The 24,899-nt window shown below is 41.2% G+C and overlaps 1 protein-coding gene across 1 annotated transcript in view; it reads left to right on the top strand.

The window, feature by feature from the left end:
• znf385c (zinc finger protein 385C) overlaps window positions 1-24,899 on the top strand; it is a 313,378-nt gene that overhangs the window by 122,408 nt on the left and 166,071 nt on the right. The gene's annotated exons all lie outside the window — the stretch shown is intronic.

Below are 24,899 nucleotides of genomic sequence, written 5' to 3'. Positions count from 1 at the left end.
CTGATTCACCGTCTCAATATAAAATGTTAACATACGCCTATTGCCTCCACAGATGCTGCTTGATCCACTGAGTTTCTATAACAATCAGTGTTTTTTTTAATATTCCAATTCCAGCATCTCATGTCCACATTTCCATTTTCATTTCGGTGACCCTAAAGGACAGAGCGAATTCAGAAAGTTATCACTTAAATGTCTACCATATTTTACAAATGAGGCAACACCCCACCCCAGTGCATTATATGCATGTGCACACTATACAAGAATATTTTTACATGTTGAAAGAATGCGGACAATTACTAGCGAGCATGGGAAGTTGAACCGGCAATTTATAGTGAGCGTGGGAATATAATAGCAGCATTGAAAGAATGTGCACAATTAATAGCGGGCATGAGAAAGATGACTGGCAATTTATAGCGAGCGTGGGAATATTATAGTGGCATTAAAAGAATGGGCACAATTTATAGTGGGTGTGGGAAATTTTGATTTTGGGAATATCTCTCTGTACTGAATGTCATGGTATTCCTATAAATAGGACATTCTGGCGAGGCCATTGCACCTTATCAATGTTAATTGCCCAGACCTGTCCTTGAGGGATGAGATTAACATATCAAGTGCCTTTGATTTGAGACAACATTAGAATTAAAATCCTGCTTAACTCTGAAGCCTGTCTCTGATCTATTTAATTGATTTCTCTCCAAAGCTTGTTAATGTGTTGCAGCAGGATATCATCTATATAATGGGCGATTGACCCAGAGACAGCTCTTCAGCGCTTGACGTCCTGCTTTGCGGAAACTGCCAAAATGTTTGGCCTGGAAGTCAGCCTGAAGAAAACTGAGGTCCTCCATCAGCCAGCTCCCCACCATGACTACCAGCCCCCCCACATCTCCATCGGGCACACAAAACTCAAAACGGTCAACCAGTTTACCTATCTCGGCTGCACCATTTCATCAGATGCAAGGATCGACAATGAGATAGACAACAGACTCGCCAAGGCAAATAGCGCCTTTGGAAGACTACACAAAAGAGTCTGGAAAAACAACCAACTGAAAAACCTCACAAAGATAAGCGTATACAGAGCCGTTGTCATACCCACACTCCTGTTCGGCTCCGAATCATGGGTCCTATACCGGCACCACCTACGGCTCCTAGAACGCTTCCACCAGCGTTGTCTCCGCTCCATCCTCAACATCCATTGGAGCGCTCACACCCCTAACGTCGAGGTACTCGAGATGGCAGAGGTCGACAGCATCGAGTCCACGCTGCTGAAGATCCAGCTGCGCTGGATGGGTCACGTCTCCAGAATGGAGGACCATCGCCTTCCCAAGATCGTATTATATGGCGAGCTCTCCACTGGCCACCGTGACAGAGGTGCACCAAAGAAAAGGTACAAGGACTGCCTAAAGAAATCTCTTGGTGCCTGCCACATTGACCACCGCCAGTGGGCTGATAACGCCTCAAACCGTGCATCTTGGCGCCTCACAGTTTGGCGGGCAGCAGCCTCCTTTGAAGAAGACCGCAGAGCCCACCTCACTGACAAAAGGCAAAGGAGGAAAAACCCAACACCCAACCCCAACCAACCAATTTTCCCTTGCAACCGCTGCAATCGTGTCTGCCTGTCCCGCATCGGACTGGTCAGCCACAAACGAGCCTGCAGCTGACGTGGACTTTTTACCCCCTCCATAAATCTTCGTCCGCGAAGCCAAGCCAAAGAAGAAGAACTGTGGTAGATACTGGTATGTGCTTTGTCTCATGTTCCATTTAAATGCGTATTGCTTTTGCCGGTTAGAATTTAGAATACTACACGCACACAGTAGATTGTGTTCACATTATACGAAAATACTTTTACACAATTTATGATTTTCTGCGCATTAGATGTATCCGCGCGTTATATGAATTAAAATACGGTAATGTTGAGATTTAAAGCCATGGCCTGCTTTACAACTCAGTGGTTGACTTCATTTGTCCTTCAGCAGGTGAGAAATGAGGTATAAATATCCTTGGCATGGTGCATTCTTCTTCATTAGCCAGAAGCTGTTTCCATGGCCACACAATTGGTGAAACTCACACCAATGGTCTTTGTGCTAGGTCTGGCACTCATGCAGCATTCCCTCATTCATGTCAAAGGACATCCCTGTAAAGAGACCTACCAATTCTGCAGTAGTCTACAATAGCAATCCCGCTTTACCTGTGGACTTGTGATTTAATCGTGGAGAGAATATATATCAGTGGTTCTCAACCTTTTTCTTTCCTCTCCCATCCCACCTTAAGCAATCCCAGAGAGCACCGATGGCATAGGGATTACTGAAAGTAGTTGAACCACTGGTCTATATTTACTGCCCAGCATATTTTTGAGCTCTATGGCCATTTCCGAGGGTGGTTAAACAGGCGTACTGTGCCATTTTGGGAGTTGCCTTTGTGTCCTGGATAGACTATGCCTAGGGATGTCTCACTGCCCTATCTGCTGTTTTGTTTCCAAATTTAGATAAATACTGAAATTTACGTCTCTACATTTATATTCCATCCTGCAATATTACGTTGCATATTATCAAAATTGTGTCACTTTTGCAGAATGTTTATTTTAAAGCTATATATTTATTAATTCCGTAATGTATCATACCTCACTCTTATCTCTTCATACATTCAGTAAACCTGTAATTCTCTGAAAATTATTCAATTGGCTAATACTTTCTACTTTGAACACCCTTACTTGCTGTTTGTGGAAGGTTAGCTATCACATAGAGCCAAACTTGGTAAGAACAATGATTGTGCCTTTAAATAATAGTCGTGAGGACTTGGCCATCATATTTTTATGCTTGGTGTAGAAAAGTGTCCAGTTGGACTAACCAACTAACTAAGATAATCAAATTTGGAGTTTGTGGTTCATCCCCCACAATGATATTATTTAGCAGAGCAGGCGTGAAGGACTGAATAGCCACATCTTGCAACTAATTTGTTTCTATTAAGTTAAGTCAAGCCATCTTTATTTATCGTTCGTACCATGCTCGCACAGTAAAGACAAAATAGTGTTTCTCCAGGACCCTGGAGTATATTTACAGGAATATAAATTAGAATAGAAGTTAACCACTTTTAAATATTAAAATATTAAGACATATACAGTAAAAGTCCACAGTACATTATCCACATATGTTCTGGGAATTCAGGAGCCTGATGGCTGGGGTGGAAAAACGGTTGCCCAATCTGGATGTAAGGACCAGAGTGTTACCTCCTACCAGCTGGCAGAAGGGAGAACAGTTTACAGGAGGGGTGTGTGGAGTCCTTCACAGTGTTTATTGCCTTGCGCCTGCGTCGAGCGTTGTGGGTGGCCTTCGTGGTAGGAAGAGAGTCCCCAATGATATTTTCTGCTGACTTCACTATCCTCTGCAGGGTCTTGTGGTCTGAGGAGGTCCAGCTTCCAAAGCAGGCGGCGATGCAGTTCCCCAAGATGCTCTCGATACATCCTCTGTAGAATGTAGTGAGGATGGAGAATGGGAAGCGAATTTATGTTCTAATACTCCTGAAACTCCTTCACCTCATGTCTTCCCTCTCCCATTTTACATTTCCTTATGCTTAGTGAAGAATCCAAAAAATACAGCAATGACAAAGAAGGTACAGAGTCAAAATTGGCATCATGACAGTAATCCTTTGCTTCAACATGTAAGCATGAAAACTTGTATCCAATGAAAGCACTAGCCATACCAGAACTTGAAGATGTCATTATACACTGAAAAAATATACAATCAAAAGTTATTTATTTTGTGAATTTTTAGTTTAAAAATATATTTGGATCAATCTTCATTCTGTTAAGATCCTTAATCCTTGGCAAGATTTCAGTTTCTTCCTGATATACAGGTAAGGTGTGATTACAGTTGGTAACTTGATTGACCCAGTGCTAACACAAGATTAAATGAAAATAGGAAATGTCAGAAACACACGGCAGTTTAGCTACTGTGGAAAGAAAAAATAAATTTTCAGGTTTTCAGAACTGGGAAAGAAGGAAAAAACAAAGGCTATATTTAAAAGGTGACGATGTTGGGGAAGCGAAAAGACCAAGGCAATGTCGAAACACAGGATGTGTTTCCCCCAAAAGCCAGCACGAGCTGTCAAGATTCTCCTGTTCAAGTGTAGGGCATTCGAACATCTGAAATGAAGGAGAGCATTGAGATGAGAAAGCGAAGAAATGTCAGTCTGCTAGATGACATGCTTTCTCTGTGATTTGGGAACTGATGATCAACTGTAGAACGTTACTCTGTCACTACCCAGCTGGAAATAGTTCTTCAATGGGGTAAAAATGCAATTGCTACCTGCATTCCTCATCTCAGCAAATAATGTTTATTTTATTGCACAGCTAGAGGCAGAGGTAAATGATAATCTGTCACTAAATCACATCTTGGAACCATCACATATGCTAATCTCTAAATACACAGATTTTCACCTTATCTGCACGGATCTCAAGGAATGACAGTTTTACAGCCTGCGAGACAACATGTTAAAATTAATATGATAGGGTAGGTAGCAGGAAATGATATAAAACTAAAGGGTATGGGTTTAGGTAAGAGGTTTAGCTATTTTTAAAATAAACGTAGGCATACAGCATGGTAACAGGCCATTTCGGCCCACAAGTCCGTGCCTCCCAATTTGCACCCAATTAACCTACAATTAACCTCCAGTACGTTTCGAATGGTGGGAGGAAACCAGAGCCCTCGGGGAAAACCCACGCAGACACAGAGAGAACGTACAAACGTCTTACTGACAGCATGGGATTCGAACCCCGGCCCCAATCGCTGGTGCTATAAAGGCTTTACGCTAACCGCTTCACCAACTGTGCGGCTGCATGGAATCTTAGAAAGATTTTTTTCATTCATAGGGTGGTTAGCAAAGGTAGCACACTGCCTGTGTGGGAGCAAGTATGTTTCATAAGTTTATGGACAAGCATTCAAATTGCCAAAGCATAGAGGATTATGGGCTAATTGCTGGCAAATGGGCTTGGTCTTATTCTATGGTTCTCTCTTTCTTTTTAAAATATTTTTATTGTTTTTAATAAAGAGCTGCTAATACGATACGATCAGATGATATGAATAGTTACTCATAATTAATAAAATAATCGGTATATTGTAAAACAGATCCATAATTTGTAGCCAGCTAGTATTTAAAAAAAGGAAAAGGTAGAAAAAAAGAAAATAATAAAAAAGAAGAAACAAAACCAAAAGAAAAAATCTCAGTGTTCCCCACCCCCCCAACCCCCAAACAGCATTGCCAGATGCTACATATGGTTAGCATTAAAAGAAAACCAAAGGGATAAAAATACAGTGTATAAAAAAGAATATGAAAAAGATACAAGTCAGAAAATTCAGTTACATTGAAGTGAAATTATAAAGTAAGGTAGTGAGTCATAAATGATCCTCACAGCATCTGAATCTTATATCTGAATTATTAATTGAATAACTAATCTTTTCCATATTCAAACAAGACATGATGTCACGCTCCCCCTGACCATGAGTAGGTGGGGCAACATACTTCCATTTAAGTAAAATCACACACCTCACGAAAAGAGAGACAATAGAAGTGGCGCGACTCTGAACCAAAGACAAAGAAGAATCATTCCCTCCCATTGTACCGAAGAGGCCACCAAAAAGGTCGGTACCAAGTCTATATTAAAGATTGTAGACAAGGTGTAGAAAACCTCTCTCCGGTATTTTGCTTGACTAGAATGTCCAGAACATATGAAATAATGATGCTTTTCCTCTCCTACACCGGTCACACCAAGGAGTCATATCAGAATAAGAGTAAGACAATTTAACCTTAGACAAATGTGCTCTATGTACCACCTTAAATTGTAATAAAGAGTGAAGGGCACATAACGAAGAGCTATGTGTCCCAATCCACATCTGATATAATTTTAATTTTAACGAGTGAAAAATTTCTCATAAGTAGTAGATATTGAACCTTTACGAGAAGGCATTAAACTAAAAAGACTCATCTACAAAATCAGACTCTCTTGGAAAATCAGAAAACTGTGATTCAAGAAAATTCCGGATTTGCAAATATCTAAAAAATTTGAGATTTGGGCAAGTTGAATTTAGCAAAATTGAGATTTGGGCAAGTTGAATTTAGCAAAAAGCTGCTCAAATGATGCAAAGTGTCCATCAATGAACAGGTCCTTAAAACTCTGAATACCTTCTCTATTACCATCTCTGAAAAATAGCATCACACAAAGAGGGTTGAAAAAGTTGATTTGATACAATTGGGCTTGAAAGAGAGAAATTATGAAAATGCAAAATGTTTTCTAAACTCTGCCCAAATTCTCACAGAATGTTTAACACTGGGATTGTCTATTAACTTTGTTGAAAGTGGAAGTGAAGAGCTGATATGCACTACATTGGAAACATTTGTGGGGTATTTAGCTCCATTGATACCCACAATGGGCGGTCAGAATGATTGTGTTTGTGAAAAATAGGCCAAAATGTAAGACTCTGTATATTGACTGCCCAATAATAAAATCTAAAGTTAGGCAGAGCCATACCACCATCTTTCTTAGATCTCTGTCGAAGGACTTTATTAAGGAAAGGATCCTAACCCTTCCATATGTAAGATGGATGGTTTAGTCAAGTAAGTCAAGAAATGATTTAGGAACAAATATTGGAACAGATTGAAAAATATATAAAAATTTAGGCAAAATATTCATTTTAATATAATTTATACGGCCAACTACAGTTGTAGACAAAGGTGACCGTTGGGTTAGGGAATGCTTCACTTGTTTGAATGTAGCAAAATAATTCTCCTTAAAAAGATGTTTATGATTCTTGTAATTGTAGGTAAATTGATTTTTAACGATCTTAAATGGAAAGCCATCATACATTGATGCAGGAGAATTCAACGGAAGAAGTTCACTTTTATGGAAATTCAATTTATATCCTGAAAATTGACTGGATTGTGAAAGCAACAACATCATATGAGAGAGGGAGGGAGGGAGGCAACTGAATCCGAAATGAAAAGTAAGCGATCATCTGCATAAAGGAAGACCTCATGTTCAATCCCTTTACTCCATATCCTATGGTTCTATGGTACAGCTGTATAAACGGGTACGTGATAGTTGGCATGGACATAGTGAATCCAAGGGTCTGTTTCTCGGCTTTATGATGCATGTATTGGGCAGATGTCACATATCAAAACCTCAAAACATGCATCATAAAGCCGAGAAACGGACCCTTTGATTCACTATGTCCATGCCAACTATCACATGGCACAATTTACACAAATAGAAAAGTTGATGGGATAGATACAACCCTCGTGTGTTAATGCAAGTGACCCACCACTAATTTTCCCAGGTTCAGAAAATACTCACCACATCAACAAAGAAAAAAAGATAATAATATAAAAGGAAGAGGATAATGTAAATAATAAAAATTCACACTTGATTGTAGTGGAAAAAATGTATAGAGTCAGCATTTCAGACAAGAAAGTTCAGTAGTCTGATGGCTATTGGGGAAAAAAATCTGCTCTTAAACCAAGAGATATCAGATTTCAGGCTTTTGTACCTTTTACCTGAAGATAGCAGTGAGAAGAGGTTGTGTGTGACAAGGGAGCTTGCTGACTGAGATGGACTCAGTTATGCCTACATGGGATTTTGATATGGACCTTTCAAAGAGAGCATGTCCTCCTTGTGACCAGGTTTCCAGGGTCCATAAGCTATCTCTAGCCCCCAGGCAATCATTCTGCAACCTTCCCCTCTGATCTTCTGCGATGCTACTTCTCCCATTACTCCAGTGACTGACTACTAACAAGAATGAAGCTGGAAGCTGGCCATATCCCAAAACTATCAGGCCTATGATCAACCCATGGCCAGTGACTGATATCCCCCCCCCCCCCACCTAGGTTTATATCTACCCCTCTTCCCCTTCCGTTGGTGTCAGCTAGCCGAGCTCGCAATATGCAAATTGCAAAATATTTCAGTGAAGCTCTGTGAGAAACCTATGAATCTGGATGCTCCCCACCTAACCCCCTCCTGCTGTCACACCCCTTCTGCTTCCTTGTAATGTCAGGGGCCTGGATTTTGTTTAAATTTAAAGGATTGTGGCAGGAAAAGAAGATTGGAAATGAACAAGATCAGATTTCAGATTTATTGTCAGAGTACATGCATGACATCACATACCATAACCATATAACCGTTTACAGCAAACAGGCAATCCTGAGATTCCTTTTTCCTGGGGGCGAGGCAGAATTGCCACTAATTAGTAGTGCAAAAATTAAACTGTACACAGTGTAAACATGTAAACAAACAAAAAACTGTAAACAAACTGCAATACAGAGAGAACAAAAATAAAATCAATAAAGTGCAGAAATAAGAGTCTTTAAGTGAGTCCCTGATTGAGTTTGTCGTTGAGGTGTCTGATGGTGGAGGGGGAGCAGCTGTTCCTGAACCTGGTGGTGCGAGTCTTGTGGCACCTATACCTCTTTCCCGATGGCAGCAGCGAGAACAGAACGTGTATTGGGTGGTGAGGATCTTTGATGATTGCTGCTGCTCTCCGACGGCAACGTTCCTTGTAGATGTACTCAATAGTAGGGAGGGTTTTGCCTGTGATGTCCTGGGACTGTGTCCACCACCTTTAGGAGGGCTTTACACTCAGGAGTATTGGTGTTTCCATACCATTCAGTCAGCACACTTTCTACCACACCTCTGTAGAAATTTGCCAGGGTTTCTGGCATCATACCAAACCTCTGCAAACTCCTGAGGAAGTAGAGGCACGTGCGTGCTTTCTTCACGATGCCATTCGTGTGTTGGGTCCAGGAAAGAACCTCCGAAGAACTTAAATGTGCTCACCCTTTCCATCGCTGATCCCCCCAATGATCACTGGATTGTAAACCTCTGGCTTTCCTGAAGTCAACAATCAGCTCCTTAGCTTTGGTGACATTGAGTGCAAGGTAGTTATTTTTTCCACCATTCAGCCAAGTTTTCAATCTCCATCCTGTATATATGAGATCCTGGAAGTAAATGAGAATGTATGACACTTAGCAGTCATCAACCTGAAGCTTCAATAGCCAGCCTGTTTGAGAGTTGCAGAATTTTCTGTTTTGATCTAAGATTTGTGGCATCTGCTGCATTTTGCTTTCATCTGAAAGCAGAAATCAGTTGTCATGGAGAACCTTCCTCAGCACCAAATGCTAAATATACAGTGCACTTTGCTGAAATTTGGTTAATTGAAATTAATACAGTGAACTTTTGGAATTGAAGTACAATCCACAGCCACTGCTTTATTGTGTTTCTTCTTTTTCTTCTTCTTTGGCTTGGCTTCGCGGATGAAGATTTATGGAGGGGGTAAAAGTCCACGTCAGCTGCAGGCTCGTTTGTGGCTGACAAGTCCGATGCGGGACAGGCAGACACGGTTGCAGCGGCTGCAGGGGAAAATTGGTTGGTTGGGGTTGGGTGTTGGGTTTTTCCTCCTTTGCCTTTTGTCAGTGAGGTGGGCTCTGCGGTCTTCTTCAAAGGAGGTTGCTGCCCGCCAAACTGTGAGGCGCCAAGATGCACGGTTTGAGGCGTTATCAGCCCACTGGGGGTGGTCAATGTGGCAGGCACCAAGAGATTTCTTTAGGCAGTCCTTGTACCTTTTCTTTGGTGCACCTCTGTCACGGTGGCCAGTGGAGAGCTCGCCATATAACACGATCTTGGGAAGTCGATGGTCCTCCATTCTGGAGACGTGACCCACCCAGCGCAGCTGGATCTTCAGCAGCGTGGACTCGATGCTGTCGACCTCTGCCATCTCGAGTACTTCGACGTTAGGGATGAAAGCGCTCCAATGGATGTTGAGGATGGAGCGGAGACAACGCTGGTGGAAGCGTTCTAGGAGCCGTAGGTGATGCCGGTAGAGGACCCATGATTCGGAGCCGAACAGGAGTGTGGGTATGACAACAGCTCTGTATACGCTTATCTTTGTGAGGTTTTTCAGTTGGTTGTTTTTCCAGACTCTTTTGTGTAGTCTTCCAAAGGCGCTATTTGCCTTGGCGAGTCTGTTGTCTATCTCATTGTCGATCCTTGCATCTGATGAAATGGTGCAGCCGAGATAGGTAAACAGGTTGACCGTTTTGAGTTTTGTGTGCCCGATGGAGATGTGGGGGGGCTGGTAGTCATGGTGGGGAGCTGGCTGATGGAGGACCTCAGTTTTCTTCAGGCTGACTTCCAGGCCAAACATTTTGGCAGTTTCCGCAAAGCTGTTTAGAATGTTTAACCAAGGATAACACAAAAAGACCCATTGTGTTCATGCTGGCTCTAGATGAAACAATATCAATGGTCTCATATCTCCCTGAACCCCTGCAGTTTATTCTCTCACACAAATGACTTTTGATTCCTTTTACCTTGAACCAACATTAAGGGTTCATTTAATTACCTATCAGATGTGGGAGGAAGGAGGAGCTAAAACAGAGGAAAGCCACACAATTGCAAAGAGAAAGTGTGAGCTCTGCATGGACAGCACACAAGGTTAAGATTAAAATCAGGTCCCTGGAGGCACGAGCTAACAGCAATAGCAACTGCCACAGTTCTGCCTCATACCCACATAACATACGTCATCTTGATTTGGAGGGAGAAGAGGATGTGGAATTGCATGTCAGATTCTTTTAGGACCACCAGTGAATACTTTTGTGCGGCAGTTTCCACAACCCTCGGACTGAAATAGAAAAATGCTCTGGGTTAAAATAAGAGTTGGTTTACTGTACAGACGTGATGGATTTAAAGCAAAGCTGGCATTGTCACTCTAAGGTACCCTCATCATCAAATATCCACAAGGACACAATACTGGAGAAACTCAGCAGGGCAAATAGTGTCCTCTATGTAGCAAAGGTAAAAATGCATAACCAATGTTTTGGGCTTGAGCCCTTCATCAAGGTATTGAAAAATGTTGGCAGGCATCTGAACAAAAGAGTGGGGGGGGGGGAAGGGCGGTCACAAGTAGGAGGTGAAAGGTGGAGAAGGGAGGGAGGGGACAGCAGAGATCAAGGGGAGGAAGGATGGCTAGGTGAAGGGAGGGGCAAGGTCCTGCTTTGTGACCATTGTAAGGTAAAACATCATGAGATGGGAATGTGTAAGGAGTTACAGGGAGTGTTTGGGAGATGGACAGGGCTGTAACAAGATGTGAATGCATCCTTGTACTTACAAGATAAGAGAGACATTGATGGATTGAGAGGCAGGAAGCTAGCAGGGAAAGGATAGCAACAGTTTTAGTCATTGGACAAGTAATGATATGATGATGTTCTAAGCACGTATCCAAGGGTATAAAAAAATCACCATTTTGCTGATAACGGCAGAATGCATTCTCCGACTAACATGGTTAGTCGCAAGTGTTACAATCCGGTAATAAAGAACAAAGAACCCTGATTTCGACTCAGCCTGGTGTTTGTCTCACTCATTCATGAACAAAGCAGACCTAACACCATCCATCCCCTTACTCTTTTGTTCAGACACCTACTGACATTTTCCCATACCATGACGAAGGGCTCAAGCCCAAAACATCAGTTATGTATCTTTACCCTTCCTCCAGCTTTGTGTTTTTTACTTCAACCACGGGGTCTGCAGACTTTCATGTTGTACTTCATCTATAAGGAACTGCTCCCACTAACCATCCGAGACTATCATTTGAACAAAACAGTATTTATTTATTTTTATAGATAAAATACCTGTCCTGCATGTGTATTGTTTGTCTGTGTGTTTATGTCTGGATGAGTATCTGCGTGTTTTGCACCGAGGACCGGAGAACGCGGTTTCATTGGGTTGTACTTGTGCAATCAGATGACAATAAACTTGATTTTTTTTGTAATATTTTATTTTTGATTTTCAAAGGCTCTCACAAATCCAAACAAACAGCACAATTTCTCTCAATAATGGTATATAACACTTAGAGTCTTCCCTCAACTGCCCCTCTCTCCTCCCTCCCATGCCCTAATACCACAAGAAGAAGATTAAACAAATTAAACAAACACAAAGAACCAATTATCAGTAAAATTACAGACCCTTAAGGGAACTTAAGAAAAACCTAAAATAAAAAAAAATACAAGAGCCCATTATCTGCACCACGATCCACTTCATTGATCTCAATCATTCCACGACTGGTCGGGATTGTTGCTTTTCCTTCATTCAATATGTTGCAGGTAGGGCTGCCACACCCGAACAAATGTGTCATATTTCCTCCTTAAATTTTACGTGATTTTTCTCCAGGGGAATATAACTCTGCATTTCCGTATTCCATCGTTTAATATTTAGTGGGGAGTCGGACTTCCACATGACCACTATACATTTCCTGGCTACTGACAAGGCAACCTTCACAAACTGAATTTGGTATCTGGACAGTTTAAAACTCACATCCATAACGTTTCCCAAAAGGGACAATTCTGGATCCTGTGGAAAATCCACCTTTGTAATTTTTTCAGAATGTCCCTCAGGTCCTCCCAGAAGGATCTCAACTTTGTAAACAGCCAGGTTGAATGGATAAAGGTTCCAAGACATAAACTTGACTTGACTTGAACACCAGAAGACTTCAGCCAAGGAATGTACCTTTGGCTATTCCATTATGAAGTAAACCCATTAACCTGGCTACCACTTGAACATTCAAGGTCATTTTGTGAAGCTTTAATGCTTATTTTCTTGGCCAGCAGTTCTATTGAGGAATGTATGTCAAACACCACCATAGGCATGATTCTGAAAACACCAAATTTCATGACTTTGTTCACGACAATAAATTCTGAATCTGAGCCTGTAAATCTTTTTAATGATCCATGCATAGTTTCTTGAGGCTTTAAATGATGGAGATGGCAACATCTTCCAAACTACTTCGTTATTCAACTGACATCTTTCTTTTTTCATATGTTACAGTAAAAATTCTAGTCACCAGTATAACTGCTTTTATTAAACACAGCCACAAGGGACCCTGATGAGAAACGTTTATTTGAACATGTTTGATTTTCTGAAAGAAATCAGAAGTGGTTCTCTCAAAGTGATGTTGAGTTGCATGCAGCCAGTCAGAAAACAGGGTTTATAGATAACAGTTTGAATAATTATGGCATGATGAAAAATCTTGTTTGATTACTTTGTAATTTATGCTCCACGACAATTTTCCTGTAATCACAGCAACAGCTTTTATTTCACATCATAATCTTGAAATAATGACTTAACAGGCACCCTTAATACATATTCATGAACGGCACATTGACGACGGTCACTTTAACAAAAGCAAGTTTCTGCTTCTGTCATACCTGTAGTAATTTAATTTTAATTTAATTTAATATAGACATACAGCACGGTAACAGGCCCTTTCAGCCCATGAGCCCCTCCCACCCAGTTACACTCAATTGGCCTACAGCACGCAGTACATTTTTGAATGTTGCGAGGAAACTGGAGCACTCAGAGGAAACCTAGCCAGACACGGGGAGAATGTACAAACTCCTTACAGACACTGTGGGATTCAAAACACGGTCGTTGGCGCTGTAGCAGCATTGTGCAAACTGCTGAGCTAACCGTGGCTCCATGGTCTTACCATGGGTTTCAGTGGTAGACTGGGAGTTGACAATAACTTGTATGTGGAAATGCAACCAAATTTGTGTAAAAAAGAAATATATGGCAGAAGAGAGACAACTGCTAGAACCCTCCTCGTATTTGATTTCCAAGGTCATGGCCACAGGCAAAATGTAGACGAATGTAAGGATGAAAGTAAAATGTCAGAAGGATTCATTCTGGGTTTCAGGGTCAGGAAAGAATCATTCAAAGCCTTGCCTACATCATAAGTGACTGAACTTCTCTGCATGTGAATTGTTTGTCAGTGGCAAGAGATACAAAGAGGTTCTGCATAAGTTCACATTGTGTGGTTACACGTTTGCAAACTATCACAACTGTTGATAATAATTTAATCTCTCTCTCTCTCTCTCTCTGTATACACACACACACACACACACACACACACACACACACACACTATATATAGAGAGAGAGAGAGAGAGAGAGAGAGAGAGTGCAGTTTTTCATTTTCCTAAATGAATGGATGCTGTCAACTGGTAAATCATTTTACTGGATCAGTAAACAGGAGAGTTGAATGATGTCAAAGAGTCATCTCGTGGCTGATTCCAACTGTGATTATTATTTCTGCAAATTATTATATCTAAAAGTATGCACTAGAATCCACTGCAAATATTTACCCCACATAACACACTGCAACAAACATGGTTACCTCTCAGGATTTTCAGAGTTGAATACTGTCTGGATTTACTGCATTATGTAAACAGCATCTCATAATGTTGGTCATAATTGTTTATATTTTTGTGGACATCATTCTAATTGGATCTGAATGATCATATAGAATGCTTTTTTGAATTTTAAAATTTTTTTGTGGGCAACATGCATCCAAAATAATCATAAATTGAAATGAAAAAAATTAATGGTACAAGTTGTCCATATCTCCAAACAATCCCATTCTCCTTCTCCTCCCAAACAAAACCAAGAAATAAAGAAAAGAAAAAAGAAAATAGATTAAAAAAGAGAAACGGAAAAGTAAGAAAAAAAAGTCAAAATGGACTGTCGGAGTCCGGATCATATAGAATGTTGATTCTAAACACAATTTGTGGTAAGAAAACCTGAAGGGATCTGACTAAGACCACATAAGCTCAATGACTCTGTGCCCCAGGTCTTTTCCTATAACTCCATATCTGATTTCTGTTTTGTAACCTTCTCATTTTAACCTTTATTTTTAGGGACACATATTGCTTTACCTGATCGGCTCGAACACTCTTCATCGAACTGAGGCTTGTCACCTGACTTGGTGGTAAGGCCTTGAGGATATAGAATTATATAGTCCCACAGCAGCTTATGGATGTCCAGTTTTAAACTGCTGGGTCTTTTATGGATCTGTCCCAGTTAGAACTGTAACGGTGGCAAAATTTGGGGCAAAAATGTGATTTAGCGTCGTTAAAGAGTCTGGGGTAGTCATTTCCTACTGATATTTTTATGGGAAGATGCATTTCCTAAAATCCAGTAGTTATTCCTTTCTGTTGGTTCTCCTCACCTTGGCAACCCCACAGAAGGCCATTCTCACTCACGCCATCCCACACTCTTTCCCACCACTTATTTTTCCTGTAACCTAGACTCTCATGTTTCTCATGCCCATTAATTCCCTGCTTTATCATTGGTTATGCCACACTTAGTGATGGACATGGAAGTGAGAGTGCACTCTACCATTAGGAAGCAGCCTCAGTATCTAAGACCAGATGGGAGGCAGGGATAAGCAGGGTTTTCCTTATGCTAATACCACTTGACTCTATGAAGCAATGTCAACATTGAAAGGTTCCCGTAGGGTCATTCCCTCTTTCCTTTATACTATCGTGTTGCCAACTCTGAAGGGTCAGTACTGATGACCACGGACCTACCTGGGACCTCAGCTGAGAGGCATGATTCCACTCTGCATCGGGTTATGAATTGATGACCTTGTATTATTTGGTAGCTGGTGGTGTTGTCATACCGAGCCACACATTCGCTTGCAAGTAGATCAAGTGCAAGCAGCAGAAATTTTGCTTGGTGCAGAAATAGTGAGTCCAATAGCTCTCTGTGTGCTCGACTGTTCTACAGTATATGTTTGATGATTCTTCAGCAACAATTAGCGAATGCCTCAATATTCTCTGATAATACCTCAGTAATCCTCAGTGTTCCTGTGGATAATTCTATAGGGATGTTTGATCTGCAGATTCAGTTGACATATTTGACCCAGTATCTGGCTCAATCCAGTGTTTAGTGTTAGTCCTGGATTTTGTTTTTAAGGGGCATTTAAGGTTTAATGGCTTTGATGGGAAGTTTGGAAAAATTCTTTCCCTAGGTCAGTGTAATGCTATAGCAACACCAGCATCTGGGGTTCAAATCCTGCTCTGTCTGTAAGGAGTTTATACGCTCTCCCCATGTTTGAGTGAGTTTTCTCCGAGTGCTCCAGTTTCATCCCACCCTTCAAAATGTACTGGGGTTGTTGGTTAATTGGTATATTTGGCTGGCATGGGCTTGTGGGCCAGACAGACCTGTTACCATGCTTTATGTCTACATTAAATGAAAACAACATCAGTGAACCAAGATAAGATTTGACTATAAAATATTCTCCTGTGTTTTTTTCATTATTGATTATTTAAATAATTACATTTATTGGAAGGGATTTGTTCAAAACAGAAAAGAACTGGACTGGATGGATTTGAAGAGCATGTTTACTATTTGAAAAAAAATCGAGACAGGAGTGAGGTAAAATTTTGTCTCTCTGAGGCTCATGAATTTTTGGAATTTCTTCAGAGTGCCGTGGAAGCAGAACTTTTGAATGTTTTTGAAGACAGAGTCGGTTGATAAAGGGGTGAAAGATCACTGCAAGCTGATTGGATGTGGCCCTAAGGTAGCAATCAGATCATCAATGATCTTATTACATGGCAGAGCAAGTCTGAGGAGATCATTGGTCCTCAGCCATTCCCACTTTCAAATGTCTGTCAGTTCCCCAGTTACCATGATGGGACTTGTACTGGTATCTATAGATTATTAGGCTGGATCACTGGGCTACTAGTCTGGCTTTTTTATGAACCATATCACTACTATTCCTGTCAGGTAACCCAACTTATAAATGTAAGTTGTATTAAAAACTTTTCGGTAACATTTTGTTACTGAAAGATCGAATGTGTTAAGCAATGTGCCGTGAAATTTCTTCATGCATTGAATTTATTCCGCAGGCAAAATCACATGCTGTTGCCCAGGGGATGAATGATATTTCTGTATTCTCAGTGCTTTGCATATTAATCTCTCACAGTTTTGGACAACTTTTTGAAGTGCATAGATTGTTTCATAGGCAAATGCATAATGAATGCATAAATTTCTACCCAGTGTTTCACACACACAAGGACCATGAATTTTCCACTAATGCAGACCATAACCAGCAATTTTCTACCTATTAAAGTGGAATAGAAAGAAATTCTCAGGCTGGGAATTACTGCCATCGACTCCATTTTTGCAATTATTTTATTCCAAAATGAACGAGAAGCCGAGAACTTTAAGTTTTTTTTTAAGCAAAAGAAAAACTTTTAACTAATGTATTGCTGCTGTAGAGCAGGTGGGTCTACTGCTTGACACATCCAGAGACCCAGGTTCAATCTTGCTGAGCTCCTCCAGCATTTCTTTGTTTTCACTGCACTCACATCACCTGCACACTTCCGTGTTTCACTCTGAGGTTGAAGAGCCTGTCAGCTGTTGGAAACAAAATGTTCTTAAACTGAGAATCTTTGTGGGGGGGGGGGGGAGGGGGGGAGGAGTTAATGGAAAATGGGGTGAATATAATGGATTAGGGTAGAATTGATATAAAAACTGATGCTTGATTATCAATCCGGGCTCCGTGAACAAAGACATGTTTCATGTTGTATCCCTCTCGTTAACTCTCTCTTTAATATTCTGTGTTGGCTTCTGAGACACCGAGAGCATCTGATTTCTCTCCTAATATCACTACTGAAATAATCAGATGAAGTAAAGATGCTGAAGAAGTTCCTCCTCTACCTGGGTGTGTGTCTGCTATAAATAGAGTCTGCTACAGGAAAAATCACACATCTAATACAACGTAGCATTCAGTTAAAAACTGGTCTCAAATGGAAATTGTACACTGATGCATACCCATACTTGGAAACCTATACTATAAACATGTCACTATAGCCCAATACTAATTTGTCACCTTTTCAAGGTTGGTGCAATCAATCAGTTTGAAATATTACAGAGTCATATTTTACATTAAGTTGGATGTGGGTGAGTAGTATTCAATTAAAAACATTGAATCAGGGATTGTACAGTTGACATGCTTTATTTGGGACTGGCTCCTCTTTGTCAGATCTTTGGAGAGGAGGAGTTTCCTTTCCTGTTGTGTTTGTTTGCAACCAACTGGACTTGGCTTTTGGAGAGTGGTCTGATGACGTTTATTGGTACTGAGAAGACAATGAAGGACAGATATTTCCTTTTGAAAAGAGTGACAACCCACTGATCCTACATAGTGCCAGGGAAATTGTGGTCATGTCAGTTTACATTTTACAGCGCCTAATTGTATTGTTTTACCAATTATAAACAATCTCTGTTAAACTTAAGGTCATCACATCAGTCCCACCAAATCAATACAGCCACAAATCCCTCTAGTTGTCCTACTTTTACAATGTTGTTGACATTAATGTTTGCTTTCAAGAGAGATGTCTACAGTGAACAATGAATTACTCTTGCATGTAATTAATGTCGGGGACTGAACATAAATTTCTCTCCCTTGACTTCATTTAGGAAATAATTCAACCGGACTGCAGGTAGAGGAAGGTTTTACAAGCTAAGTGTTGTAATTTGAAAGTTAACTGTCAAACTGGTGCTGAAGGAAAGGTCCCTCTTTCTCTCTGTTTTACAATGAGTTCAAACCCACTTCAGTGCCCCCCGTGAGTCCCTTGTTTCACTATCCCAGATATTCTCTTTCCAATGTATCTGGCGATAGCCACTTTTTGAGACGAGTTTTGAAACAGATGGTAAAAAAAAATTCCTATATCCCTTTAAGTAATCAAATCTAAAATATGTTGAAAAGGGGAAATTATGGATGAGCAAAAAAAAAATTAAAATCAACATATTACTATGACAGAGTAATTCCTGAAAAGCACAATAATTAAATTGAAACAATCTAATTGAATTAAATTCTGTCAATCTGTAGGGGATTATACATTAATTTAGTAAAAGGTAAATGTTAGGCTGCTGTAGTGGAATCTGCTTCATGGGAGGGCTAATGATCACATGGAACGGGGTCCAAGATAATGCAGCAAAGAAGAAAAATCATCAACTAATTGTATCGGTGCTTTGCAACAAGGTGGGGAAGAAGTACAAAAAAACTAGGTACACAACATACACTTGCAAAGAAATAAGGAAATGTAAACAAATTGATAGTGCAATACAGAGAAAAATATCAATAAAGTCCAAAACTAAGTCCTTAAATGAGTCCCTGATTGAGTTTTGTCGTCAAGGAGTCTGATGGTGGAGGGGGAGCAGTTGTTCCTGAACCTGGTGGGGTGAGTCTTGTGGCACCTATAACCTCTTGCAGTGAGAACAGAGTGTGTGCTGGGTGGTGTGGATCCTTGATGATTGCTGCTGCTCTCCGACAGCAGGGTTCCCTGGAGATGTCCTCGATGGTGGGGAGGGTTTTGCATGTGATGTTCTGGGCTGTGTTCACTACCTATTGCAGGGCTTTCCACTCAAGGGTTTTGGTGTCCCCCATACCAGACCATGATGCAGTCGGTCGGCACATTTTCCACCACACATCTGTAGAAATTTGCCAGGGTTTCATTCCAAATCTCCGCCAACTCCTGAGGAAGAAGAGGCGCTGACATCCTTTCTTGGGCTGAAGGGGCAATAATGTAAGTTCTTGATCTAAGTTTATGATGGAAGAATCCATGCGGATCAATTCCATCCAGAGCCAGCATTAGTACTAAATTGATGGCTTGCCAGAGTCATGTTTATGTAATAGGCCTTAAATATTAGCAACAGAGCAGACTGAACAGCAGCGAGCACTGATGCATGATATACAATTGGAGTAAATTCAGCATAAAGATATATATGTTTGAAGATAATAGCTGTGCACAATGTAATTGTGTGTATGCTTGACATTTTTATGTTTTTTCCACTGCTCTCCACTGCTTTAACTAATTAAATTAACCAGTTAAAATAGCCAAGGGAAGAACTCAAAATGTGTAGGTGAGGTTTTTGTGCATTTACATCACTGAGAATCATTTCCAGTGTTTTAAAAAAGTCATTAGTATCTTGAAAATCCCCAAAGTAGAAGTAAACATCAAATTTCTGTGTCATCCAATGTTGAAATATGCTGCATTCATCTGAGTCAATAGAGCTGTGGGACTACTTAATTCTCTGATCTGATGTAAATATAAAAACTTAAAATACAGATTGAAATTCACCAACAGATCGTGTGTGAAAGAAGGACAAAAGTGAATATCTTGAATTTTGTCGGTAGAGAAATTCATTTGAAAAAATGTATTTTAAATTTTACAAGCTTGATTCCCTTTGGATCCTGAAATGCTTGAAAATCCACGATCTTTTGACCATCCGAAGTCCTGCTGAAGTACTCCCACTTACATCAACATGCAAGAGTCAGTGCAGAGATTCTGCACTGCACCACCTGTCTGTCACCTGTCTATCAAGCTCCTGTTCAACTATTTCCATGTATTCTCCAAAGGTCCCATTATCTCACATTTAATCACCCTTAGACTCCTCAGCAACAAACTCAGTCAGGGACTCATTTAAGGACTTACTTTTGCACTTTATTGATTTTTTATTCTCTCTGTATTGCACAGTTAGTTTGTTTACAGTTCTTTATCTGTTTACATGTGTACCGGTTTTTTTTGACACTACCAGTAAGTGGAATCTCAGGGTTGTATGTGATGTCACGAATGTTCTCTGATAATAAACCTTGGAATGCTGCTATTTTTTTCAAGGCATAATATTTCAGCATTAGGAATTTCAACGCCACTGAATTTGATGATCAGTATTCCTTCTCCTGCATGTCATGGTCTTTAAATTGTTAATTTGCCCCCATTTGTTTCCATTTCCCTATTTCTCCACAAAAATGAGACACGCTGTGTCAAGCAGCCATTCCACTCTGATGGACTCAGTGAATAAAACTGGCAGATTGTTTGAGCACAGTGCAAGTCATTGTTTAATCCAGAAGGGTCATCGGCCAGTATGCACTTCAAACAGCGATCAATAGTTAGGAGCACCAACCCTGATTCTTCACCCCCAGCCCAAAGAAACTGAGATACAAAAGGAGCAGGCAATAGGTCATCTGGTCCATCGAGCTTGCTCCTACTTTCAATAAGGTCATCATTCATCTGACCGTGGGCTCAGCTCCATTTACCCACCCATTCCCCATAACCCTTAATTCCCCCTACTCTGCAAAAGTCTGTCTGCCTGTGTCTTAAGTACATTTAATGAAGCCTGCCACAGTGGCCAATGAATCTACGAAATTCAGTAACCTTTGATCAAATCGTTGCATTTCAATCTGGCCGCCGCAGAAACTGTTTTGTCAGCAAATACCAACTCATCAATACTGTGTGCCAGCACCAAGCTCTGAAAGCTTGCAGTGAATGAAGTCAGTCCCCCACAGAATAAACTATTAATTATAAAATTAAGGTACTTCGGACGGATTTTCATATGGCAACACCACTAATCTATAAAAACTCAAGTAGGCACGAAGAAAAATAGGATGAGGTGTTGATTCAGTGCCAACTGCTATCAACTGCAGAATTTCCCAGCAGATGTAGTAATTGGTGTTCACTGCGTCAGTTCAAACATAGGCAGGGGAATTGAAATGAATTGCAAATGAAATTGTGTTATACACTCCAGCCATTTGTGAGTCGATATTGTTCTCTCTTATGATACTAGAAAATAGTTGGCAATTCAAGGGGACAACAAGGGAATTTTATCAAACGAAAGAAGGAGCTGCATGTTTCTCCCTGTCCTCCACAGAGACAACTCTGGCAAGTTCCACACTATATAATCCAGCTGCAGCATTTATACATTTCCAAAAGAGACACTAGTCAGTTTTGTAGTTGATTTTAAAAATTGTACCAGTCCAATGCTGGGTTCTTGGAATGGCTTCTGATTCCCAGATTCCAGGGCTTCTATTGCTTGAGAAGGGAGATTTGAACGATGAGGAACCTTCTCTGTCTTTGGTTGATTCATGAGTTACTTGACTGACCCTAAATCCCAGGGCAGCTGGGCCTGCTGACTCCTAGAGCCCTTTACATATTGGCTAACCAGCAAATTGGTAATTCAACGAACCGGTTCAAAATGCGGTTTTTACCGTTCACACGAGACCAATGTTAACTGGTTCTCTGTGTCCTTTCAGACTCATCACCCAGCATTCCAGAGCAGAGGGGCACCTATCCTCCACTGGTGACATCCTGAATGACATATCGAGCAATGACAAACCTGCCCTCCCAGAATTCCATGGGGCAGATAAACCCTTCCATGAGTGCTCTGTGCATACAGTCCTTTCATTATGCCAAGTACTCTGGGAAAGGAAAGGGCGGCTAGTTCCTTGCCTACCCTCTCTTTGTCAGTCTCTCTCTCTCTCTCTCTCTCTCTCTCTCTCTCTGTGTCTCCCTCTTTGTCTCTCTCTCCCCATCTTTCTTTCCCTTCCCTCTGTCTCTAACAGACTGTCTATCTATCCTTGATTGTTGTATGTACTCACTATGTTTGTGTGTGTGTTTGTCTGTGCATGCGTGCACGTATTTCATCCCCACTGTGACTTCCCACACTTTCCTATGTGTTTCATTGCTGCTACCACTTTCCCCAGTCCTTTATAAATTGTGCACTTCTTTTCCCTTGCTCTTATTTGTGTTTTATTCCCGCTACGATTTTCTGATACTGGAGTAGGTTCAGCACAACCACATGGGCTGAAGGGCTCATACTGTGCTGTACATAATACTTAATTTTGTTTAAATACAAGATCATAATAGGATTTAGTAAATTGAATACAAAGTTTATACCTTTTTAAACTTTTGTTTCCTTCACATTCCTGCATGCACACAAGTACGCAATCAGCGCGTCAATGATTGGACAAGCATACCCCCTGTCTCATTCACACTGAGCTAACCGGTAAACCAATTCAAAGCAAATTGGCGATGATACACCCTCCCTAGGTGGTTGAATCCCGGCATGGTTTTACACCTGTGTGCTGATTCGCGAGCGTTCACACTGGCACGTAAACCGGTAAATCGGCGGTTAATTACTGGGTTAAAGTCCCAGTGTGAAAGTAGATTACCTGCTTGAGCCCAAGTCCCGGGTTACCTAGTTACTTGTTGAACCTCCATCTTGAAGCCCAATTCAGATGCAGAAGATTTGCAAATCTTGAGGGCACCCTGCAATATCAGGAACACTCAGGAGCATCTCCACAAAAGCACCAAATTGAAGGGGAGCAGAAAGAAAATTAGTCCTTTGATTCAACCAGAATGTATTTGCTTTTGTCCACAGCAACATAGCTTTATGTAATTCATCTTGTAAGATTTCATTGTCCTTTACAGTTCAGTTTTATTTTTAAAATACAAATAATCTATTCTATCTGTAGATAAATCTATCTGTGCTTTAAGGATACAAAGGAATGAGGTAAAGTGTTGGATGTTTAGTTATGCATTATCTTGAATCTGGGGCGTTGGTATTAGGGAAAGTGGCTCATATGCCGTTATGCAAATCTCTTCACTTAAGTCCTGATCAATTGGAAATTGAATTGCATTTTTGCAAGTTATGTGAGTGAATTTTAAATTTCAATTTCAATTGTTAAAATTTAGACATACAGCACGGGAACAGGCTCCGTGCCACCCAATAACACCCAATTAACTTACAACCCCTGGTACGTTTCGAATGGTGGGAGGAAACCGGAGCCCTCAGGGAAAGCCCATGCAGACACGGGGAGAACATACAAACTCCTTACAGACAGCATGGGATTCAAACCTCGGTCCTGATCGCTGGCCCAAATTCAACAAAATTTCAACAAAAAATAAAACATTTATTAAAATTGGGGTTCAGAGCAAAAAAAGGCTGGAAATACTCAGCAACTGTGCAAAGAGCAGCCAAGTTGATGCATCAGGTTGATCTCCATTGAGTGAAAATCAGAGACTAACATTGGCGATCCACCATGGACCAGGTGTAAAACAGGGAGAACCCCAAGTATGTGTTTCATTGTACACAGAATGTGCCCCACATCTGTGGATGGCATCTCCATAATCTTCAGTCCTTCTTGAGCTGATCCTCACGATTGAGGATAACTTATTTCCAATCCAGTTCCAGAGGTCGCCAAGGAGACTGATGGGATGGATATGGGAAAAGTAATATTCATTAGTGACTGAGTGTCTCACAGGATCCCAGAATCACTTGTATACATGCAGGCAATGAACAATATAATTCCATTAAACTTCAAGCAGGTCCAAGACTGACATTGGTTAACCTGTCTCTGTTGAGTCCATTTCTTTATCTAGCTCTCCTTCAGTTCCTCTAGGTAAGCAAACTCCTTGCCCTTCCCCACCTTGCCCCACTGCTCAGCAAAAATGTGTCTCACACAGCAACCAACCCGAACCATTTCCACCCTCCCCCACCAATACCAGACACCTTTCCCGCAGGCATTCCTCAATCACCCATCTCCACCAGCTAATAGTCACCCTAACCTATCTTCTGTCAACTCTGACCAAATCACCTCACCCTTGGGTCCCAGAAGCTCTTCCCTGGTCAGAGACCAACCAAGTCTTAACCCTCTACTTACCACCCAAGACCAGGCTTTTCTCCCCATCCTAGGCCTCCCTCTCCTGCAAAGATAAGTCCTTAATAAATGAGTTACTGATAAAGTTTGTTGTTGAGCAGTCTGATGGTGGAGGGGTAGCTGTTGTTCCTGGACCTGGTGGTGCAAGTTTTGTGGCACCCCTACCTCTTTCCTGAGGGCAGCAGCAAGAACAGAACGTGTTCTGGGTGGTGAGGGTCTTTGATGATTGCTGCTGCCCTCCGACGGCAGCGTCCCTGTAGATGCATAGTGGGGAGGATTTTGCCTGTGATGTCCTGGGCTGCGTCCACTGCCTTTTGCAGGGCTTAATGCTTAGGGGTATTGGTGACCTCACACCTTTCAGAGTGCACGTGCTCCTTTGAGTGATGGTTATGACTCCACAGCCACCGGGCTACTTTGTGGCAATTTGTCCAGGTGTCCATGATCCATGAGAAGGTCAGATGATGATGAGCAGTTGTTTACGTGGCTACAAATTTCTCCGCCACCTATGTGTGGTGTAGACACTTAATGATAGTGAGCTGGAGGCAGAAACAATGTCTCACTTTCCCCTGCCTGGTCCAAAACCATTCA

Source organism: Narcine bancroftii, chromosome 12 (genome assembly GCF_036971445.1).
Source record: "Narcine bancroftii isolate sNarBan1 chromosome 12, sNarBan1.hap1, whole genome shotgun sequence".
Classification (NCBI taxonomy): domain Eukaryota; kingdom Metazoa; phylum Chordata; class Chondrichthyes; order Torpediniformes; family Narcinidae; genus Narcine; species Narcine bancroftii.
Note: the sequence above shows the minus strand (reverse complement) of the source record. Positions and strands in the feature narration are given on the sequence as shown.